This window comes from Tyto alba, unplaced genomic scaffold (assembly GCF_018691265.1).
Source record: "Tyto alba isolate M040663 unplaced genomic scaffold, T.alba_DEE_v4.0 Super-Scaffold_13, whole genome shotgun sequence".
Classification (NCBI taxonomy): Eukaryota; Metazoa; Chordata; class Aves; order Strigiformes; family Tytonidae; genus Tyto; species Tyto alba.
This window is the reverse complement of record NW_024881275.1, coordinates 12,868,944-12,887,007: the sequence shown is the minus strand read 5'-3', so window position 1 is coordinate 12,887,007 and position 18,064 is coordinate 12,868,944. Positions and strand designations below refer to the sequence as shown.

General features: G+C 37.8%; 1 long non-coding RNA gene across 1 annotated transcript; it reads right to left on the bottom strand.

Moving 5' to 3' along the window:
• Window positions 1-957: 957 nt before the first annotated feature.
• On the bottom strand, window positions 958-11,141 carry LOC116963794. The gene is made up of 4 exons (XR_004408397.1): window positions 11,101-11,141; window positions 3,822-3,887; window positions 2,846-2,915; window positions 958-1,567 (listed from the first exon to the last, which is right to left on the bottom strand). It is a non-coding gene; the product is annotated as an uncharacterized LOC116963794 (long non-coding RNA).
• Window positions 11,142-18,064: the final 6,923 nt, after the last annotated feature.

The window sequence follows — 18,064 nt, the reverse complement described above, 5'->3', positions numbered from 1 at the left end:
GATCTGTCAAACATTTTATGACTGCTATCCCATAAGAAACATTTTTCTTTTTTCCGTATCTATGTAGGGAGTAAAGGGAGTAATAAGAATCATTTGCCTGTACCAAGTAGCATAAAGATTCATAGGCATTTTTTTTATAGATTCGTATAAAGAACTGAAAAATGCATACACCTGCTCAGAGATGACTTGCTGCATATCAAGGATGGTTACAGCAAATGCAACAGAGTCAAACTTCAGCTGATGATTAAAAAATGTTGAAACTGATTTAAATGTTCAGTTAATCTGTCTCTGTCCGGACTTGCTCTTTAAAGTTGAAAAAGAATTAAAGACAAGGCTATCCAAACATATGTTGCCAGTAATTTCAGAAAACATTATAATTGGAGACACAAACATAAAATCAGGCACAAACAGAAATAACTGGAGATTTCTGTTGGGAATAGGATATAACCCAAGGTGGTTATGGGGGGTTGGCTATACCTTGCCTTTCCTAAAGGTTTTTACCAAATTAAGAGCACAGTGATATTTCTGAGAAGACTCCATGGGACTCCTCCTGTGTAAATTGCTGGTGAGAAGTGGTGGACCATTGCTCACTTGAGTCATAGTGTTCCCTTCCAGCTCACCCCTTGCTTGGGAGCAATGGCCTGCACAGATCTTCCAGAAGGACAAAGATCTGAGACCATGTTTTGCCACTCAGATATCTCTCTGGCAAATTTTAGGGTGTGACTCTAGTATAGACCTCACTCTTAATATTGTTCATTCACTCTTCTAAAATTAACTGGCTGCCAGAAAGTCAGAGAAAACAGAAAGATGTCAGAAACAATAAAATAACTTCAAATTTTTTTATTATTAAAGAATGATAAAATATGTTATACTTCATGAAGAGCTGCAGTTTTGAGCTCTAAGACCCATTGCACAGTTCTCAGTGAAACATTGCAGCATAAATGATTTCCTGGCAGATATTTTTGTCTGGCTGGGAAAGACTATACTGCATGAAGCAGACTGGTCATGGTAGTGGAGTATCCAGCTCCCACACCAACTCCTTCTTGGACTGGGTCATTAGCTGTGAGCATCTATTCTAATAAAAGTGTGCTAGCATGTAACTCAGTGGATCAAGACTACCCTAACACTAAGCTTTAACGGAGACATTTTAAAGATCTCAGAAATCATTTACTCAGAAGAGAGGCAATTTAATTAGTAATTTAAGAGATGCTTGAGAAAGGTTTTTTTATGAACCAAACTTCATATGCTGGACATCCAGAAAAGAAGTGAAATTTAATTTCTGCCTCCTTTGGGGAAAAGCACCTTCATTTCAAAGATGATCTAACTGTAGCAAACTGGAGCAGTATTAACAATCAGTTTATCCCAGTACAGAGGTGATTTTTCAAGATTTTGAAGGTAAGTAATGAATTTGCCACAAGTATAAAGCATGTGTTTCACATAGCATAAATTGTTCCACGTTAATTCAAATTTACTAGTAGCTAAGAACTGGTCAACTCTCATTTCCTGGTGGAAATTGTTTCACAGTGCATTAGGAGAAAGGTGATTAATTTCAACAAGCTGGTAAAGCCTGCAAGGAAAAAAAAAAAATATGCTTTTCAGAAACATTTGGAATTATCTTTAAGACACTATTCTTACTAAAAGTTGTATGTCTAGGCAAAACTGGGAGGGGTGTGAATCCCCTAATTTAAAGGGGACCACATAATTCATCCTTGAGCACCTAGAACATTGTTCTTATTGATTTATTGGTTTCAGCTGAACTGTGGATCTACAGATAAATCCTAGACTCTTAAAGGAAATGGTCTGTGGAACACCTGATCATGAGAAACTTCTTAAAACTGCCTTGTTACTAAAGGACTGGGAGGTGTCTAGTGATACAACTTTTCTCTGTGTGTGCTTGTCTGATGGACAAGACAGGAACTGCAGCTCAGTATATCAATATCCACTGGAGAAAAGTGATAGAATATTCTAAAGAGTAATTAGTTGATACATGGGTAAGAATATGATAATGACATTGATGATATGTGTGTATATATATATATATTGATGGTATAATGATACTAAAAATACGGAATTTGCTGATGAAGTCACTCTACAAAGAGGACAAGGAAATATGGATTATACATTCTGCCTAGCTTGAGGCCAAAAAACAGTCAGTCAATACTCTCAGCAAAGGTCGTTTCAGAGTCCCAGAAGGGATAGGAAAGAAGGGGGAAATGGAAATGGAAATGGAAATGGAAATGGAAATGGAAATGGAAATGGAAATGGAAATGGAAATGGAAATGGAAATTAAGTGTGGAATGAAACAGAAGTTATCTTTATACCACTGTACAGATCCATGACATTTTTGAATCTTGAACAGTTGATAAGACAGACAGAAAGGATATAGGAGAAAAGTGAAAGGTGATAAAGATGACCTACGAAGAAAGGTGATAAAGATGATCAAAGACATAAAATGGTTTCTTACAGGAACTAGACAAATAGTAAAGCACAGTGAGGAAGCTATTTATCATCTAGAAGATATAACAAAACATGGAAGCTCTCTTTAGAACTCTGGCTAGTCTCATCTCTCTTATGCATTTTTCCAATCAAAGGAGAGCATTCCCATTAGGTTATTTTAGACAACAGCATTTAAGACATGTATTTTGATTCCCCACAATGAGACCTTAACCAACCACCAAAAACATTTTCTGTCTTTATTATTGCTTTGGGAACTTATTCAAGTTAGCGGGTTAGTGGGTTAGCATTCATCAGCTCATTGTCTGAATCCTTGTAATCTAATAACTGTAACTGAAAAAATATTCTAAAATCAGTAATTTATTTTCTATTTTGCTTTTAATCTACTCACAGAAGGCTGCCAGGGTATGGTCCTTTTGTAGATTGTTATCCAAAATTGTTTCATTATCTTTCTGTAATTGCTTAAAAAGAGAAAAAAAAAAAAAAAAAACAAAAACATTTAAAATCTCTGCTGCATTGAATAGTAGGCCCAAGTTACTTCTTCTTTTACATGAGTGTAACTCTTATAATGTTTCCAAAGCAAGCTTCCTTAGGCAATTTCCAAAACTACTGTATATATGAATGGATTCACATAACCACACAAAAGTACTCACATGAATGCCTGTAGAAATCAAACCCAACCAAAAGTGCGAATATAGTGAAAGTCATAATGTCTGTCATGGAAAGAAGAGAGTATAGCATGGGAGTTTTTGCAGAAGATCAACATTCAGTTGCCTGTCTGAGGTGTTTCTCAACATATCAGGTTGCATAAATCAGCTCCAGAAAACCCTGAGTGGTGTGAAAATCTTTAGGTTTAAGATATTGAGTGAATTGTGTCAGTTTTGTTCTGACACTTCCTAGAGAGTATAAAGACAATTTTACTTTTCTTTCAAGCACACTGCCTCCTTCCCTATGCCCCATCCATTTTGCCCCCCTTTTAACATTTCATGTGACAAATCACCCACTCTATCATCAACCTCTTTACAGCTATACAGAGGGAAAAATTTCTCTCATAAATTGTAAGCTAGGAGTGGTTTAATTCTACGTAACATCCCTCCTCCAAAACTTAGCTTTATCAAATTTTTTTCCGCCTCACCAGTGGAAAGTCCCTGGGGTTGACCATAAAGGAAACTGTTCTTCTGCAAGTAACAGGTGCTAACAACAGGTAACCTTCATAAATTGAGAATTTAAAAATAGTACATTCTTGAAGTTTAGGCCTTTCAATGCAGTTAAAAACTGTAGGATGAAAGGGAGATAAGTAGAGAGGGTGGAACAGTTAAATAAAGGATACACATAAGAACAGTTATTTCATAAGACTAGTCCCCTACCATGTGTCAAGGCTGGAGCACTTAGAAGACACAATATGAGGCATCATACACTGATGTCATTGATCACTAAAAAAAAAAAAAAAAAAAACAAATAAAACACAGTAACTGCCCCAGCCTTACCAATAAATAACAACTGTCATTGACTCCTGATATTTTTCTGACTAATGTGAGAAACACTTTTTTCCAGGTAATTTCTTCACTGACAGTTTGATCTTGTGCTACAGCAGATTGCCTACGTCCTGCATTTGCTAATTCATTTCAGCATTGGTATAAAGGTTGTCAGCACAGATGCACACAAGCTCAAGAGACTGAAGAAAGTCCATGTTTTGCTGTTTAAGGCTTAAATGGCTTTTTAAAACTGCTCCCTGGTGAAGCTGTGTCATGCAGTTTTAGGATGGATGACACAGGTGTTATGTGGAAGCATAAAGTTATCTTATCTGGAGCAGTCAGAAATTATTGATTTGAATAACTGAATATGGTCAGTATTGTAACTGTTGAGACTACTGACTGAACTCATTTTTTTTTCTCTAAATTCCACTGCATTGTACCCTATTGCCAATATGTAGCAGGCCAACACCAGAACAGAATCACAGCTGAAGTTTTCTTCTGATTAGCATAGGACCTATTTTAAGTGTGCATCCTTAGTAGACTTCATAGATAACTGAAGTTTTCCAGCATTCAGCATAGCAATAAAGTAATTGATCACAGTCCGCAGTTTGAATCTTACATGCACAGTTTTATTCCTCTCTATGTATTTTCTAGGTCAATTAACACATTTTTTTCTCCTCCATTTAATTTGGATCTAGTCTTTTTTAAGAATTCTTTGAGGGTACTATGTTCTTTGAACCTGCAGCTGAAATACTTGTCCTATACCTTCATGTATGTTGGTAGTCTTTCAAATAAATGCTGCTATTAGAGCCTGGCACATATTTTCTGACACATCATTTATACTTCAAATAAATTAGTTTTGAGGCTGACCAGGCATATTCTTGAAAATACAGAAAATAATTGTAGGAAAAAGAGAAAAGGAGAGGAAAGTGAGAGAAAGAGAATGAACAAGAATGGAAGAAGAAATACTAAAATAAAACAACTGGAAAAGGAAGGGGGAGAGATGGAGGGAGGGAGGCAAGGAGGGAGAGAAGGAGGAGGGAGAATGAAAAAAGGAATCATATTTTTTATATTTCCAAACTGAAATGTTCTAAATTTTAATTAAAAAAATATATATATTTGGGGGGGGATGTTCTAAAATACATTTTCTAGGTTTTAGAAAGTAAACACTCTTCCAACTAAATATTTGACTTTGAGTCAAATCAATTTCTTAGTGGATCAGAGAAAAATTTCTTTTATTTCATTTATCTAAGGAAACTATAACTTGAGGAGCAATAAAAAAATAATTCTTCAGGCAGGGCAGAGAAGAGAAAACTCAGTTATTTTCACTTGTTTGTCTGCTACCCTTTTAGGAACACTCTTTTTTCTGTATTCATTCTTATATACCTATGCTGCAGACAACATGTTTACAAAGCAGCCTGATTTTTTTCCTCCTTCCAATTAACCCCTGTGCCATAGATGTTTCCAGTAATCTTTTTTCACATTCTCATTTAATCTTTAGCTCACTCCCCACTGATTTGCTCTTTTGCTTTTGTCATTACAGTGTCTTCTGCGGCATGTCTCCTTTTGATGAACATGAATCTCCAAAAGCAATCTCCCTCACTTTTCTGGCCAGTTTTTTGCAATAGTTTTCTGCCTTCTCCTTCATCTTCTCCTGGGACAAAGGGTCTTTCTCTCCTAAGATCAAGGGGGCTGAGATGTCCAGACAGCTTCTTTTCTCCAACAACATGGATGCTTTCTATAGCTCTTGTACTTTCCTTCAGGGCACCTCTCCAGAGACACCTGTTAGTTTAGATCTGTCACCGGATGGGTGTCTTCCTCCTGCCTCTGAACAGTGAGTAGAGGGGTTGTGCTCTTGTCACAGGGAAAGCCTTTAAGATGTGGGGTGGCAGCATGATGGGAGGCTTCACAAGCATGTATTATGGATGGACAAATTGGTGCCACATACTTCCTCAGGATAACAAAGACACGTGGGCAGTGAAATGATGGCACTTTCCACATGCTTTCCAAGGAGACAGGGTGAGCGAAGGACAAATACCAGCATGTCAGTGCAAGAACATCAGGGACTTATTCCTAAAGTTCTATAGTGATACGGAGTTGTGAATTCCAACAACAAATCTGAATATAGACAATACTGTGTGCAACATACCCTATTGAGATTTCCAGTGTGATCGGTTGCTATTCTTTTTCCGAACATGCAACATTATCAAGAGGTCAAGTCTCATGTTTTCCAGATTATACCATATATTAAAACTTGGGCAAAATCAAAGAAGCTTTACCAATCTAACAATCTTTTGGTACAGCACATGAGGAAAACTACATTAAGAAGGAGTGATGCAAGGAGGGTCCCTGGGCAATGCAGTGGGGAGCAATGCTTGACTTGTGCAGAAGAGTCAAACAAGTGTCACAGCTGTCAGGACAAAGCTACACAGGGGCATCCACTATACAAACATGAAATAAAACAGGTTGGGCAAACATACTCCATTTACAAAAGCAAAGCAAAGAGTCACCTTACGAAAACAAAAAAAAAAAAATGCTTCATCTTATAAATGGAATGAATAACCCAGGAAAAAATGCTGAGGTAAAGCACTGAAATAGTTAATAATTCCTACAGTTCTTACAGTGAACAATAGCACTGCCAATCTCAGTTACTGATTAAAAAAGTGTCATAGAAAATATTTTTCTGATCAAAAGTCTGGCAAATTGTATCTGACAACACTGGCTATTTCACTTCTATTTTTATTCTTAATGTCTCCCTGTTCTTTTAGTTATGCAAGGAACAACCTCAGTACTCTCTGGTCCACAGAACATTGGGTTTTTAAAAGTGCACTCCATGCACCATTTTAATTTCTGAGACTGGATTTAGTTTTGCAGTTGTGCTTGACAGGAGCTGCAAAGAAAAAACAACTTTGGTGGTTATAAAGAACCACATTATGTAGTGAAAGTTGCCAAAATTTTTACATTAACAAGCCGCAACATAATCCTTTGCTTCCTATTTATTTTGATTTGAGAATGTGTAGTTTAATAGGAATCACTTCTATCTTACCAATTCCAGCATCTCATCTCACTGTGTACATTTAGATCACCAGTAAGATGAAAGTCGGACAGATGAAAAAAGAGAAAGGAGGAGCTGGGAGTAGGAAAATCAAGGCTTAAGTCCAGTCTGAGCTATTTGTGAATTACTTTCACAGACATTTCAACATAAAACTCTTACTGACTTAAGGACAAGTATCAGCATTTCTTTAGCTGGTGCAGTACTTTCATTTTATATCTCTTTGACTACCTCACAGTGCTACAATATGTCTGTAATAAAAGTAAAATCTTTAATATCCTTATCTGCCTGCAAGAGCAGTATAATTTCCTAGTGCCTTCACAGGTCTCGAAAATAAAACAGTAACTTTTTCCTGCTCGTTAAAGCAGTTCTAATAAAAAATGGGTACTGTTTAGCAATGTCTCCTGCTGGTTGCCATGCACAAGTGATATTATTTCTCTGCAAGATGTCTGACATGCTCACAAGAACATTACTTATGTGTAAAATGGCTGACAAAGGCTGTAGGCTCAGAAGTGGTGTTTGCTGCCTTGGAGCACGTTTTGCAGAATATGCATGCTGAGAAATGTTTCCTACATTTCCAACTTCCATAATTCTAGGCTGAGCAGGAGGTTTATCTCTCCTTAAAATGAGAAATGTGTCACTGACTGAGACATTTGCCTTTGTTCCTTTAAACATTGAATTAAGGTCATGATCTTAAAAATGGTATTAATAAAGTAACTACATAATAGAGATGAAAGCTTAAATAATGCAGTGACTGTATAGCTGGAAATCAGTTTTGCACTCAGCACTAGCAGCCACCGATTCAATGGGGAAAAAAAGGTAAGAAAGTTAAAGGAAATCTTCAGAGCATGTAACTTCAATTGTAATATTAAAGGGAAAGGGAGCAGACAACACTACAGAGAGTGAGAGCTTAGCTCTTCCTCCTTTGTCTCTATCCTCTGCTTGCTTCTGGTTTTAAATAATCCTCAGTCTGGTGGATGTAATATATTGGAGTAAAAAAGGTCAGTTTAGCTTTAAACCCTACAGCAGATATCTTATGAAATGATCTGGTGGGAGTGTGTCACCGTGCACACAGATGTGAAAAGGAATACGGACCATTATGTAGCTCATAGTAAAAAGTGTAGCTGCTTACATAAGAAGCAACTCTTTAGAACTACAGAAAAAAATCCTAAAATAAGTGTGCTGGTGTTCAGACATCTGAGGGAATGGCATATAAAACGAAACATGAACAGGAATTTTAAAAGAACAGCATTAATTAATTGGGTAAGAGACATTTTCTAGTCTCAGACCATCAAACGGACTTCATTGTGTGCCTGTGCTTCAAATTACCTAAGAGACTTATCTACTGAAGACAGACCTAATCGGAACAAATGGCAAAAGCTCTTGGGGTTTCAAAAGCCGATATGCAAAGATGGCTGGTATTTAAATGTTAGCTATTACCAAGTGTACTGCACAAGGCTTTCAAAATACAAATTAACATATTTACTACATTTTAGATAATCAAAGTAGCATGTTTTGCCTTTTATAAAATTTCTCACACTTACTTAAGCCCTGACTTAAAATCTACCAGTGGATTAAAAATTAGTCACTGGGGGTGGCACAAATGTTTCTGAGAACTACATTTTCTCTCATCTTTTCTCCCTATCACCATATGTAACTTAGTTATTACATATCAGATATTTTCCAAATTGGATGAAACTCTGAGATAATACACAACTCCCATAAATAGGAGTAGATATGCAGTAATATCTGTTCTGAATGGTTTTATTAAATAGGATGTGTCTAGTCTGCTGTGTGCCTCCACCACACTCTGAAGTTTCTTCTTCTACTTTTTGTGGAGAAGTAGACTTGAACTAAGTGCAAAAGTAAACATTTAGTAAAGAATAAAAAAGGGTGCTTCTCCTTAATTACCTAATACTGAAAATTTGTTTTGAATGTAGTGCTATTTGCCAGTCTTGGACCATAAAACTGAGGAGCTACACCTGTTAAATGTACTAACAACACTAGAAAAGCCTATGAATGCAAGTAAACAAATAAACAAGCCAGTGCTCAACAGCCAGAAGTTATATATTTTGGCCACTAGTTTGTACTACTTAGTGCCACTATTTTTGCAGAGCCAGAAGTTGTAGATTCAAGTCCCAGATTCTGAACAATGGTTCCTGTTCAAAACAGGTGATGTAGCAGTTCATCCAAACTTAGTGAGAGACCAGTGGGGATGCATGAATTTCCACCTAAGGAGGCATAATAAGCCACTGAGATGTCATGGACTGGGGTTAGAGAGAAGAATAACATGGGCAACCTTGTGGTGAGACCACACTACTACTACAGACCACCTAAGCATCAAAAAGTAGATGATGCCTCCTTCAGACAACTGGAAGAAGCCTCATTTTGGCAGATCTTTGTCTTCATGGGTCACCTGAACCACAGTGATATCTGTGGGAAGGGAAATAGAGCATGGAACAAGACATCCAAGAGGTGGTGGGGTTCAAGATCGTGAGAGGAAGAGGGCAAAAATTAGGACTTTCCTTCACTGGAGGAGAATCAAGTTAGGGAACATTTAAACAAACTGGACAGACACAAATTCATGGGCTGTGACAGGGTGCACCCACACGTGTATTTTGAGGCAACTCCTGATCACCTTTGAAAGCTCATGGTGAACAAGAAGGTTCCTAAGGACTGGGAGAAAGCAGGTATCATTCTTGTCTCCAGGAAGGAAAAGCATGAAGAGAAGAAGGAAATTCAACAGCTGGACTCAGAGAGTTGTGACCAGTGGCACACAGTCTCCAGCTGGAGGACCATCATCAATGGTGTATCCCAGTGGTCAAGATTAGGACCAATATCGTTTAACCTCTTTGCTAGTGACCAGGATGTCAGGACAGACTGCACCCTCAACGAGTTTGCAGATGACACAAAACTGGGAGGAGTGGCTAATAGGCTGGATGGGTGTGCTGCCTTCCAGAGGCGCCTGGACAGGTTGGAGAAATGGGTCAACAGGAGCCTTTTGAAGTTCAGTAATGGAAAATGCCAAGTCCTGCACCTGGGGAGGAATTACCCTAGGTGTCAGTACACACTGGGATCCAACTGACTGGAAAATAACTTGACGGAAAAGGACCTGGGGGTCCTTTTTAGCATAAGCCAGCAATGTGTTCTTGCCTCAAAGATGGTCAATGGTATTCTGGGCTTCATTAGGAGAACCATTGCCAGCAGGTGAAAGGAGGTGATCTTTCCCTTCTGCTCATCCCTGATGAGGCACATCCAAAGTGATGACTCCAGTTCTGGTTTCCCCAGTACAAGAGAGACATGGACATAGCAGAGCAAGTCTAGAGAAGAACCACAAAGATGACAGGGTACTGAAGCATGTCTTACACAAGGAGAGGTAAGAGAGCTGAGGCTGTTCAGAGTGGAGAAAAGAAGGGTATTTTATCCATGTGTATAAATAACTGAGGGCAGGGAGTGGTCCTGAGTGGATTGCTCTGGATAGCACATCTTTGAGCAGTGAGTTGCACTGGATGATCTCCAGGGTTGCCGGCCAGTCTCAGCAAATTAATGATTGTGTGGCTCTGCGAATATGGACTGCCAGTTGCCATATTTATGTAAGATTTTAAAACAAAATTACTCATAACTTTAAAAGTATATATAAATAATCTCTTTGTTCTTGTAGATACAGTCTTTCTTAGAGTGACTCAGCACTTATTTACATCAAAGGGAACAATTCTATTTATTTAAAAGGTGAGAGAACCAAACCCTTCAAGGATTTACAATAAAAACTTCTAAATTTTAAAAGGTTACTTTAAAATTATTCAAATTATCAGTTGCTTATTAACTGCAATAACTTCAAGCATTTGAGGTAGCTTGAAAAGTTACTGTTTGCACACATTTATACATTGATTCTCTGGTGATTTTTAAAGGCAGCTGATATCAATGGTCACAAGTAGTCAGTGTAAAAGCTATTTATGCAAAAGGATCCTGATATTTAGAAAACATAACACCACATAGAATATGACTGCTCTGAGTTTTGTTTTGCACAGCCAAAAGCAAGGCTTGATCAGTTCTTTTTGTCTTCAACATTAATACATTCGGTCTTACTTTTGATACCAAGATTTCCAGGTAAAGACTTACGTTATTCCAGAATCTTGTATCATCTTTTCCACATAGGAAACAAGGCATCTGGTCCTGTTCCTGTTATCTGAAAATCACTGTTCCTCCACAGAAGATCCCACTCAGGCTGTTCCTTCCAAGACTGTATATGGAAGAAATAAGAAGAGAACCAAGTATCTTCCTAGTATCTTCCTGAAATGTGGCTGAGAATGGGAGGAAGATCCTTACCAGTTGCAGTAAGGCCAGGTCCTCTGGGAAGATCCTGGAGAAACACTGATGTACATCTATGAGGTCCCAGCATGGGTTGAAACTGAAGAGTTGTAGTGATGAAAGTATCATGCAGTGCCTGTGCTAATGTCCTTATAGCTCCTGTCCATGTCTCCATTTTCCCTGAAGCAGAAAGAAATAATTAGCCTTCAGAAACAAGCACTCTTACAGTCCTGCCATTGGAACTGATAACTCAATCCTATAGCCGCAAAGAAACTAGCACAGCCATTGTGTTGGTATGTGCTCCTCGCTGGACAAGATCAAGGACACTTCACTTTTTTGGTACTCAGTAACTGCTTTACAGTCAGATCAACTTCATAGCAAATGAGAAGTTCCACCCAGATCTGACAAACCAAAACCTTGTGTACATTATGAGGCTGTTGGGATATAACTAAATGTCCTGAGTGCCCACAGAATTTTAAATTAATATTTCTTTGACTTCTGTGATCCCACATAAACTTAAGACTGTGTTTATAACAATAAGTAATTACTGACATTTCCTATTTGTATCATAAGAGTTACAAATTACATTTATCTTATCTGTACTAAATGTAAGATATTTCTGAGATTATTACTAGCTTCTGGCTTTTCAAACCCTTGGGAACTCATTGTTCAATAGTGTGTTAAAACTATGGAAAAAAATATCCTTTATTTTGGGGTCTAACTTATTTTTGTCCTTCAGGCAGATCCGTTGTTATTGCATGTATTGTTTATAGGCCATATCCATCATATTCATATTCTGGGATAAACAGGCAAGTTGCTCAATGACTTTCAGTTATGTATATATGGATTCTCCTGGACATCTATGTATATTGCTTTCTCATTTTCCTATCAAAAGTTAAAATACCTTATTTTCCTTAAGACTCATTTTCAACTGGTTGTTTACAGAAAACTTCCAGCTCATAACACTAGAGTAGGAAAGAAGCACTTTATATATAGTTAGTTCATGCCAAAGAACGAGAGTTAAATTTTTCCTTTCTTTTTTACCTCTGGTCCTCACTGATTTGTCTTTCTTGCCCACATTCTGTGTAGAGTAAGTAGTGTCATTTTATTACATGTATGTGTAGAACTGATCACACAAATCTCCTGTTGAGGCATCTTATCATATTTCAGCTTTTTAAAAAACAGGTAATGAAAAAGTATGTTTCAGGATTCTTCTCAAGAAGAAGAGAGGCAATAGTAGATTGACATAGCACAAGCTTTATTTCAGTGAATCTATAAAAGGAAAAGCATAACTGAGACATTTTAATGCATAATTCACGTGATATAATCAATTACTATGCACTGCAAGACTGGTCTCTCTTTTTCTTTCAGTTACTGACATTGTGTGTATTGGCTGCAATAGTAAGATAAGCAAAATGGACAGATGACCAACTATACCACAATGCAGAATAATTAGCAGACTTGCATAGGATTGCTTTTACCTTTTGTTGAGGATCAGCAAGGATCAGCTGCAGTTTCACTGTAACAACATTCTTCTAACCCAATATCTCTGAGGAGCAAAAATGCAAATCTGAATTGCCAGACAAGCCAATGAGTTGCTCTAAACTCCAGGCACAAACCCTGGCAAGCAGCCCTTGCCTGGTCTTGCAGGACACACAAACACATCAGCTCACTAGGCTTCGCCACTCAGCCACATACCTCCCAGAACTGCACAGCACTGTGTAGCCCAGTGCAGTGTTCAGAAACACACCATTCAAGTTTCTGTCCCCAAATAAGCTGTACAACAACCACTCTACAGTTTAGAGGGTTGACATGGAAAGCCATGGACTACTGAGGTTTAAATAAACTGATTTGATTGTTTTCATATATTTTCAGACCAGGAATACAAGAAGAAACAGGTAGAAAAAATGGTCACTTTTGAATGCATCAGACAAACATAGCCGGTAGGTGGAGACCGTTGCTAAAACAGAAAAGAATGAAGTCAAAAGGATCATAGGAGAAATTCAGGGTGAAAATGGCTGAAATATCAGCAGATCTCTGTAATGTGTTCTGGAAGCATTTGAAAGTAATACTAATGCAGATTGTGTTCTGTAGCTTATCAAAAATGATAATCTACTAGCATTTATCAATGAATTTTCATGAATCTGGGCTACCATATTGAGGTATATCATATACCTCCCTATCACTCATGTGCAATTTTCACCTTGTTAATGGCTTTCCCAGCCAGGATTTTCTTAGGCTGATCTCTCTTAATGTACTTCTGCTGATGGATGCACATCCCACAGGGTCTGATAGCCCTTGATCTTGGGAGAACAGCAGCAACCGGAGCCACCATTGAACCTGTTGGCTACTGCTCCCAAATTAAGTGCTCCTCTTGCAAAGCCTCTTCACCTCTACCTGAGTCCCTTCAACTTCTTCCTCAACTTCTTCCCTGTCTCCTTAGCCAGACCCAAACAATGACATAGCAGGACTGGCTGGGTATGACACAGAGACAGGGAATATAAGGGGAAGTCTTGATCTCTGCCAGACTGGACATCTGGGCTGTGCCATAGGAGAGTGAATCTTCCTCTGCTGCAACAAGGGATGGTTGGATGCTCTGGGTAACTCCTTCCTGGAGATGGTTATCTTGCAGTGGCTTCCAGATTAATGAAGTGCCTAATGACAAAGCCAATTTCTAAAATCTTGTGGAGGCTCCTGGAAGTTCGGACAGTTATCTAAACACATTTTTAAAAAATCACAGTCTTTGAGAGCATGAAGTAATTGCTATAGAAATATTAGTGAGGGAATTATCAACTTTTAATTCACTAAAGATTTTCAGTTGTATGCGTTAAGCGAGGCCTGGGGCCTTTCCAGTGAGGATAAAAGGGAATACTGAATGATTACTGACTGAGTCAAAGACCCTGTGGAAAAGCTTGCGTGCTGTTATGTAAGACAGGATCACAAGGTAATGCATATGCATAAAGAGTGTGAATGCAAACTTTGGGGCCAAACTTCATTGTGACAGTTTTTCATTTAATTTTCTGATTACTAAACTTCACAACCTTAGTGATCTTCCAGTGTCAGCTGGAGATGGGTAAGGACATTTATGTGTTCAATTCTATTGTCTGTAACTCTGAATGTGGTAGTAAGTTAAAAACTGCTAAGTGGGTTTTTTTGGTTTTTTTTGTTTTTTTGTTTTTTTTTTTTCAATTAGAAAACTGATTCATTTAACTGTTGAGTGAGTAATGTCTCAGTGCATTTTACTAATTCACATAGATGTTGTTCTTGACGTCCTTGAGATGTGGAAATTCAAGCCGTGAGGGTTTCATACACTTACCTACTTCTGAAAGGCCAAGTACAGTTAGGAATAAATGTATCTGTTACAAATGCCAGGGTCAGAGAACCATTCCTTGCACAGGTGATGGCTGGATCCTTAGTTTTATTTCTATTCTAAAGAATGGGATTCTTAGTTCTGGGCAACCTTACTTTCTCAACATGGAAGGTATCTTTCCTCATAACACTGAATATTTTTTCTGAGAATTTTGAGTTAGATTCATTCATGAAACTTGAAATGAATTCTAAAATGGGTCCATTTGGAAGTATTGATCATCTTGTTATACTGTTTTCTCTCACATTTTTTCTAAGGCAACAACTTTCAACCTGCAGTTGAAACACATTTAAGGTCCTGTTTGCAGCACTTACCTATAGATATCAGATTTAAACTAAGGTAAATGACTAATTCTGGTTTCTAATTATTATTGAAGAATAATGTACAGCTCTTGTCAGTTCTGAGTAAAGCTGGTACTGATGCCATGACATAATCAAATAAAAAGAGTTGAAGGTAGACTCTTTGTGGTCTCCAGAATATGTACATTGAAGTTTAAAGAAATAATACTTTCTCTCACTCTGTTGTTTTTTTTTTTTTTTTTAACTCGTAGTAACAGGATAGATCAGACCTAATATTTGAGGTGCCCAAATGTGTTTTTAACTTATATAGGTTTAATTTAAGCACAACTTTAAGTCTTGTTTTGTTATTTTCCCAAAGTTTGCTGGAATGTTGATGAACATCAGTGCTCACAGAAATGCTTTGCTAAAATGCATCTCAGTGTGAGGTCTCACCACTGAACACCTACTCATTCATGAATATCTTATATGAGTAAAAGTTGAAGTGAACAAATATGAAGATAATGCAAAAAATGGGCTACGCATTCATCAGTGGCCTAGTGGCTGCATGAGGAGGGTGCATGTTATGCTACAGTATTTTCAACTTGCAATACCTTTCTTTGATTGATGCATATAAAGGCAGTCAGAAAGCATGCAAGCTTTCGATTTTTTTTTAACATAAGCCAGCAGTGTGCCTAGGTGGCCAAGAAGGCCAATGGCATCCTGGCTTGTATCAGAAATAGTGTGGCCAGTGGGACTAAGGAAGAGATCATCCCCCTGTACTTGGCACTGGTGAGGCCACACCTCGAATCCTGTGTTCAGTTTTGGGACCCTCACTACAAGACATTGAGGTGCTGGAGTGTGTTCAAAGAAGAGCAACGAAGATGGTGAAGGGTCTGGAGCACAGGTCTTGTGAGGAGCAGCTGATGGAACCGGGGTGTTTAACGTGAAGAAAAGGAGGCTGATGGGAGACCTTATTGCTCTCTATGACTACCTGAAAGGAGCTTGTAGCGAGGTGGGTGTAAGGCTCTTCTCTCAAGTAACAAGTGATAGGACAAAAGGCAATGACCTCAAGTTGTGCCAGGGGGTGTTTAGATTGGATATTAGTAAAAACTTCATAAAAAGGTTGTCAAGCATTGAAATAGGCTGCCCAGGGAAGTGGCTAAGTCACCACCCCTGGAGGTATTTAAAAGATGTGTAGATGTGGTGCCTAGGGACATGGTTTAGCGGTGAACTTGATAGTACTATGTTAATGGTTGGACTCAATAATATTAATGGTCTTTTCCAACCTAAATGATTCTGTGATCCTATCAAGGGCATATTTTTGTGTCATTTTCTTGTTTCTCACAGCTGTTAACAGATTAACACCTTGTTAGAATGAGCATGCTAGTACCATATCTTCCTGACAGTAAAATCTGGCTAAGTGTGATACTAAACCAGTCCACATTTTCTTCAGGAGAAGTTATGAGACAATACGAGTTTTGGAGTATCCTAGCTAAAACACTGTCAATTCTGAGACAACACATTGGCAACAGCCAATGCCACCAGCTACTATGACATGTTGTGATTCTGTTTTAGAAATACTTGCAACATATTTATGAATCACTTTATTCTTTAAACTTACTCATATTTCCTCTCAACATCAATTACATTCTAACACAATTTGTTTCCCTGACTTTTTCCTGGAAAGAAATTCGTATGTGTTGGCATTTGTTTTCATGCTGCTTTAGTTTGAAAAGCTGAACTACTGAGTATAAAGACTGTGCTGTATGATGGCTGGTGGAGAGAGCATAAAAAGGAATATGCATGATAATGGATGCAGGCTGATGGGAAACTGAGCTGCAATCTCACCAGGTGAAAAAGGGACAACATTTTGGTTCATACTGAGACAACGTTTCTTTTTTGTTTGCTTCTGGGAATTTCAGATGACAACTTTCTTTGCAGGAAACTTGTGACAAAATCAGAGAGTGCCTTAATATTTGAACTCTGGCCTCAAGCCACAAGCCAATGTTTATACACATAAAACCAAAAGGACAAAAGGAGTTTACCAGTGATTAAATATCTGCACTTATTAAATATCTGCGTACTACATTACATCCTTACACCTTTTCTCATTGGCAGGAATGCAAATTTCCTCACTTAAAACTTTGGTATTATGCTATTCTTTCTCTATGACTCTGTCTCTCTCTTTTCATAAGACCGTTTCTCCTTCTTCTTTTCTCCTTCTTTTCCTTCTTCTCTTCTTGTAGATTACTTGATACTTGCTCTTCCTGTTTGGATTTATTATGGTGTCAATATCCAACCCTAAACTAGAAATATGTAGAAAATAAAGTAATTTGTCCTGTCCCTGTCCCTGGCCTGCAGAGCTTTTATTATTTGCCTGATTCGTTATTATACTTAATTATATTACTACTTAGGCCTGCTAATACAGCACAAAAGCAAAATGAATTGATAGTAATGAGAAGCTTTTAGAGGCAATATTTAAGCAATAATCACCCCAGAGTCAAACATTTCCTGGCAGCTAATGACTGGCTGGAAGAGTAAAAGGTCTAAGATAAACCCAGGGGCTCTTAACCCAACCCACCATTAGCTGCCAGGAAACGCCTGACCCAGAGATCACTAATGCTATTATACATCATAAAAACATAAAGAAAATCTAATTACCTTCCTGCATGTTAGAAGGGTAAAAACTGAACATCAAGTTACCATGGATTTTGTTCCTTGTTTCCAGCACTTGTGCTTTCCTAGGTGTTAATCAGCACTGTAGTTATCAAAACAGAAATTGATAATACTTCATTTGGAGCCAGTAATGTTATTTGGTGCTGATTGTTCGCCCTTAGGTTTAAACCCAGATAAGTCCCTTTTGCACCACACTAAATCATCATAAATATTTAAATCATTGTAACTGTAAAGACTAACCATCAGTTCAGTGGGATCTCAAAAGACAGGTTTCACTGTGACATTAGTCTACTTTTTATATATTTAGACAACTTTGTGATTACACAAGAATAGCAAACATTTGAAAAATAATATAAGTATCATTTTTAATGCCAGCTTCCAACCAACGTAAATTGGAAATAAACGTTTTACATCTTCCATTGCTGAATAGATACAGAAATTATCTGAGACTCAG